The sequence below is a fragment of the Podarcis cretensis genome (assembly GCF_951804945.1).
Source record: "Podarcis cretensis genome assembly, chromosome: 1".
In the NCBI taxonomy this organism is placed as follows: Eukaryota; Metazoa; Chordata; class Lepidosauria; order Squamata; family Lacertidae; genus Podarcis; species Podarcis cretensis.
In genome coordinates, this window is record NC_137170.1 from 93,450,108 (window position 1) to 93,456,854 (window position 6,747).

Sequence of the window (6,747 nt, forward strand, 5' to 3'; positions counted from 1 at the left end):
TGGCCATTTTTGTAATGCTTGAGAAATGCTTCTGGTCATGAGAGTCTAGGCCTATAATTTAAAATGCAGTCAGAGACAGGATCTCATAAGGATTCCTCCATTAGTTTCTCAAACTATTTAGTACCGCTTCTCTCAGACAAACTAACCTAATAATGATGCTAATTCATTAAAACAGAAAAGTAAATTTCACAGCACATCTAAAGAAGATAAAACATGTACAAACTGGTTAATCAGAAGACTCAAAGCAGAATGGGTTTGGGATGATATTGTAAGTCAAGCGTGGGGAACCTCAGCCAGGGGGCAAGCCAAATGCAGCTCTCTATTGGGCTATTTGCACTCTCCCTAGGCTACACCCCCTTGTCTGCAGGCCACACCCCCCACACTGGCCCTGCTTTGCACCTGAATGCTTTTGCCTGGCTGGAATGACCTCTTGAACTCTGATGATTGCTTTTGCTTGTCTAGATGCAAGATAGAGATGGGTGCTTGAATGTGTGCAAAAGCTAGCTTACTGTGCAGTGCTAAAGCTGGCATTGGTCGCCTCACACACTTTTGCATCTGGTTCCACACACCATTGGCATCTGACCCTTGGAAGGTTACCTAGAAAAGGAATATGGACCTCAAGCTGAAAAAAATGCTCTAAGTCATAAGGGGACTGAAGATTCTCTCTGTTGACCCTTGCTTCCTCCCAGAGCTCCGAGGTTCTATTTCCTAGCCTAGCCTATACATACACACAGCTAACTCCCCACAAAATTAAATTAAAAATCCCACTTTTTTTTTTAATAATCCAACTGAATTTCAAAAATATTTAAAATGTGAATTGTAATGATTTCCAAGTCATCTGAATGGTAAAATGTAGATATTCTGGTTAGAGGTCAAAATCTGTAAAACAGGAACTTGATAACAGCTATATATATTGCATAAATACAAGCTCATTTTATTAACTAAATATTTTGAAAAAATCAAATCATTTGGACAGCATTGGATGGACTGCTTGCCAGACCATCTTGGAATACTTTCTTTTTTCACAGAAGACATAGTCCAGACTATAACCTTGTTCATTCCAGATTATGTTTTGCTACCACCAATGAACAAAGTTCCCACTTCAGCACTCAGATCTTCTGAGACAGCCTCTTCCTCTAAGAAGTCTTCTTCCAGCTTCTTCCACCATGGCCACCATGTATATTTCAACATGGTGCTGTGGGATTGTTTGGCTTTGGCTACCACAGGAACTGATCTACTCATAAAGATATTCAGATCTTTCGTAGTGGATTCTGTTAGACTTGGAGCACCTGTGACAAAAGGAGCAAAAGAATCACAATTACTTTTTTTCTTAAAATACAAGGTTGATCATCTTGGGGCTATATTTCTTCCATTTTCCATTATTTTGAGTCCTTTCATGGGTCAGATCCAGTGGGTTTATCCCGTTCATTTTTGTAACTCGATTCTTCTATTTATAATTCAGTGGATCAGTCTTCTGGACACTACAATTAAAAACTAAATCTCAAACATGCTGGGAAAGTACATGCCACATATAGCTCACAATGGCAAAGGGAAATAAAAGAAGAACCCCAGCATACTGAACTTCATTTTGTTTTGTTTTTTGATACAGTAAGAGGGTTACTGCCCACACAGCAAGCAGAAGATTTCTGTAAAGTTTCCCAAAACACCTTTACACAAATACTCTCAGCATTAACATCTTAATGGGGAACAAGACCAAAATTGCCATGGAATCAACAGGCTACATGGCTCATGAGTCACACAACCAAATATTATCTCTGGACGAGTGCTGTGGTGTCTACTATTAGCATGAATCAGTCCCTACACTCACTTTCATCAACATTTACCACAATATGGGAAGAAAATCAGAGCCAGGCTAAAATAATGGTGGGAATGTTTCAAGATGGCGCCGAGGTAAGACGCTCTTATCGGAGCTCAAAGAGATCTTTTAACTAAATGTTGCCGGCTCTCCTCCCTTTTGGATTCTATTTCCTTTCATTATTTCGCTGTGCGTTTGAACATTTTATCTTATCTTATCCTCCTCGGTGCCGGGACTTAATGAAGTTAAAGAAGTTTTAACGAAGGCTCTCAGACATTCCCTCTCGAGCACTAAGGCACTCCCTCCCAGTTACTCGTTACTTACCTCGCAGCAGTCCAGCTAGGACCGAATGAGAATTGAACGAGATTGTGACCAGAGAACTTTACCACTTTATCATTCTATTTAGAAGCCTGATCTCATTGATTTAAGAATCTAGTAATGAGAAGAGGCAAAAGACCCAGGTGCCTTGATATAGAAACTGACACAGAGCCCTCTGGTTTTAAACAGAGTAATCTAGATAATTACCTGCTACCTCAAAAACAGCACGTATCTCCTCCCAAAACCTTCCTCAACTCCTTACATGGAAAGACAATTGAAGAGATATCCCTAGGAGTAAATGAGGACAAGGCTACTACTCCCATAACCGAGGCACAAGCACTAATTGATAGAAAGGTGGAGCTGCTGGAGGAATGCTGCCTATTGACTGCTCAAACAGTTCAAAAAATCTTTGAACAATTACAAAACATCTCCAAGAAGCTGGATAACCCAGATGAAAGGAGGCAACTCACTCCCTTTTTGCCATCCTTAACAACCCCTGGAAATAAACAGAACAAATACAAATTTATACCTCTAAATCAGTCAAAAATCAGAGGAAGCCCCCCTCACTCAATCAACCTGATACTGAGGCCATGTGAGATTGTTCTCCACATTTTTCCATATAGAGGACCCCTACCTTACTGGGAGTCATCTTTCTGGGCCAGACACCATCTAAATCTGCTCCTTGGTTCTGAGGGCGGAAGCATTGACTTAAAAGCAGTCAAGAGGCTCACTAACGACGGATATTCCAAAAAAGTACTACTAAGATTTGGTAGTCATAGAATCCCAACTAAAATCTTAAGGGTAAAGGCTCATTTAGCCCAGAAAGGAATTTTTCCGCGCCGACATTTTGAAGATATATCACCCAGACCATTGTTTGCATCTAAAAGACAGAATAAGATGAACAAGGCCATTCCACCAGAAGCCGACATCTCCCCTACCCCCGTGGAAGAACCCAGTAGATGGGAGAAACCGCAGTCAGCTATCCGGAAAATTACGCAAGAAAAATCCAAGCTCCCAAACCATGCGACTGTAGCATCAAATAACAACCTCGCCCTTGACACAATAGACTGGACAGTCCCAGAAGAAGAAGATCTGCTGAGTAACTTTGCCAAGCTACCAGATAAAGAACAAATAAACATACTCAGTAAATTGACGAAACTACAGGCCAGATTGACCGAAATTCACCGACAAGGTCAACAAAATGCAGTAGATACAATACACAATCAAACTTTACACTTGCCAGCCTTTTCCCCAAAATGCATAGTCAAAAAGAGAGCTGCAAATGGAACTTTCAAATGTATAGATGCAGAGCTACAAATCCAGCCGCCTTTAGAATATGAAACGGCAAGGAAAAACTCCAGTAATGAGACTACAAACTCCTGGCTGAGATATCAAATACTAGCTCCAAACGAAATAGGTACCCCTTATTTAAGTACCACAAAGGACTCTAACTTTGCCGAACAAAAGATGACCTCCAACAGACCTGACACACCGAGCTCAACACCTAATGAGGCCAAAGAAATGGAAGTAGAGACTAAAAACAGTCCTACTGTCCATAATAGCCCACCAACCACAGAAATCTCTCAGGAACAAGGAACAGTTAAGGAAGAAAATCAAGAAAGGGAGGAAATTCTAATTTCCCGCACTTTAAAAAAGAATCTAAAAGATCCACCATTACGTCCCCCACCGAAAGCAGCGACAAATGGCTGTATCTGCACAAGAAAAAATTCCTCGCTGGACTTAATGACAGAACTAGAATGACTAAATGCTGTCAACCAGCCACCAACCCAAAAACGGATCCTACGCCTGTTGTCCTGGAATATCGCAGGGTGGGGAAACAAAGACGGAGACCCAGACCTAATGAACTTCTTTAAGGATTTTGAACTAATACTCCTACAAGAAACATGGTCAACTAGAGATATTAAAATTAACGGATTCATCTCCTATACGAAACCCGCATTGAAAACAAACACGAAGGGCCGGCCGAAAGCAGGGTTCTGTTGTATGATCAAAGACAACTTAGGGTTTGAAATCAAGCAACTAGAAATATGTTTACCACTTGCACAAGCTCTACTTTTAACCCAAAAAAAAGACTCTTTGCTACTTGTAAATGTCTATATCCCCCCAACCAAAAACAACATCAGTAGTGAAAATTGGTCACAACTAACCTTTTATATAGAAAATCTGTCCGATAAATACCCAAATGCCTCACTGATAATAGCAGGTGATTTTAATGCCAGAGTGGGAACCAACAATGAACAACTATGTAGCAAACTAAATTGGAATACTGATAATGATATCGCACATGCCCTGAAAATAGGACGATTCTCCAGAGACAGGGTTGTTAACAACGAAGGCTTACGCCTACTTGAATTATGTAACAACTTTAATTTGCAGATCGTGAACGGTTCAACAAATGGCGATAGAAGCGGGGAGTTTACATACTTCTCCCCCCGAGGATGCAGTGTCATCGACTATATTCTTGTCCCTTATAATATTATAAATTCGATCATGGACCTCAAAATTGGAACGCGCACTGAAAGCGATCATCAGCCATTATTGCTGTCTATTAGCTTAAAGGACGAAACCAAAATAACTAAGCACAATATCATAGAACCTTCTCAATACAAACAAATGACCCAATTAAAATGGTCCCAGGAAATGAGTGCAGAAGTGGGGCATAAACTTACAGCTAACCTGAGAAAACAAGTATTATTCAACTTAAAGACCACTAATTCCTACTGTGATATTCCTAAAATTTATAATGAAATCTTCCAAATGCTTGTAGAGCTTAGTACTCCACCTAAAGTTTGGGAACTTAAATATAGCGCTAGCCCTTGGTTTGATGATGAATGTTTCCAGCTAAAAAGAAAACTGCGCCAAACATTTAAAAATAATCGCACTAAACTAGAGCCCTCTTATCTTGATGAAAAAAGAAAATACCATTATATTCTGGCCGAAAAGAAACAGAAATACGCAACCCAAAAATGGCTACAATTATTCGACTCAATTCGGAGTAAAAACAACAAAGCGTTCTGGAGCCTAGTGTACGGAGGACTGAAAGCCGAAAATCAACTAACTCTGCCACCAATTGCAGAATCCAAATGGTCCCAATACTTTACATCTGTATTTAACAATCTACACGGTGAACTTAAAGGAAATGAAACCATTAAAAATAAAATTAATAAACTCCAGGAGTGGCCAAGGGTAGAGGAAGAGGAAATTAGAGAGATAGTTAAAAACTTCAAATCGGGGAAATCTCCTGGGCCAGACGGTCTACCAATAGAACTATTTAAGACCTATATAGATTGGTGGGCAGAACCCTTAGCCCAATTGTTTACTCTTATAGATAAATATGGGACCATACCTGAGATATGGTTAAGATCAATAATTATTCCAATCTTTAAAAATGGCGACCCAAAAGAACCAAAATACATTGAATTTTCCATGAGGCTCACCATCAGCATCTATTGTCACATTGTATACAGTCGTACCTCGGGTTGAAGTAGCTTTGGGATGAATATGTTCGGGTTGTGCACCACGGTGACCTGGAAGTAACGGAGTGCATTACTTCTGGGTTTCGCTGCTTGTGGGTTTCGCTGCTGAAAATGACGTCACGTGCATGCGCGGAAGCGGCGAAACGCGACCTGTGCATACACGCAGTCGCGTCTTACGTTTACTTCAGGATGCGAAAAGGGCTCCGGGACGGATCCTGTTTGTATCCAGAGGTACCACTGTATTGCACTTAAAACCTTTTATTTGCGGCTGTATAGCTGAGTCCATGGTCTCGTCTTAGTTTGTTAAAAAGGGACTTATTTGTAACAATTTACTATCCTTTAATAATACAAAGAAAAGAACATTGATGGAAGAGAGGTGTATTTCCCAGCCACTCTATGTTAGAGGTGCGAAATCATGTTTAGAATCCAATTTGTCTCCATGAGCTTACTCTGTAAATTCCTTAAAAATTCTACAGTGGCACCAGAGAGACTGTAGGTTAACAGGGGTAGCTACCCAACTATACAATACAGAGAACAGACCTCCTAAAATCAATAGACTACAATTACTCAAGTAAGTAGTGGGTCTACTCTGAGCATGTTGAGCACTGCATAAAGCAACAGCACATGGAACCTATTAATAAGATTCAGTAGATCGGCTAGCCCTAGAAAAGTTCTAAATGAGGGAAGAGAATATAGCTTATGCCATGCAAAATGCCTGGTAGTTGAAAGTCTGGCCATTTTTGTAATGCTTGAGAAATGCTTCTGGTCATGAGAGTCTAGGCCTATAATTTAAAATGCAGTCAGAGACAGGATCTCATAAGGATTCCTCCATTAGTTTCTCAAACTATTTAGTACCGCTTCTCTCAGACAAACTAACCTAATAATGATGCTAATTCATTAAAACAGAAAAGTAAATTTCACAGCACATCTAAAGAAGATAAAACATGTACAAACTGGTTAATCAGAAGACTCAAAGCAGAATGGGTTTGGGATGATATTGTAAGTCAAGCGTGGGGAACCTCAGCCAGGGGGCAAGCCAAATGCAGCTCTCTATTGGGCTATTTGCACTCTCCCTAGGCTACACCCCCTTGTCTGCAGGCCACACCCCCCACACTG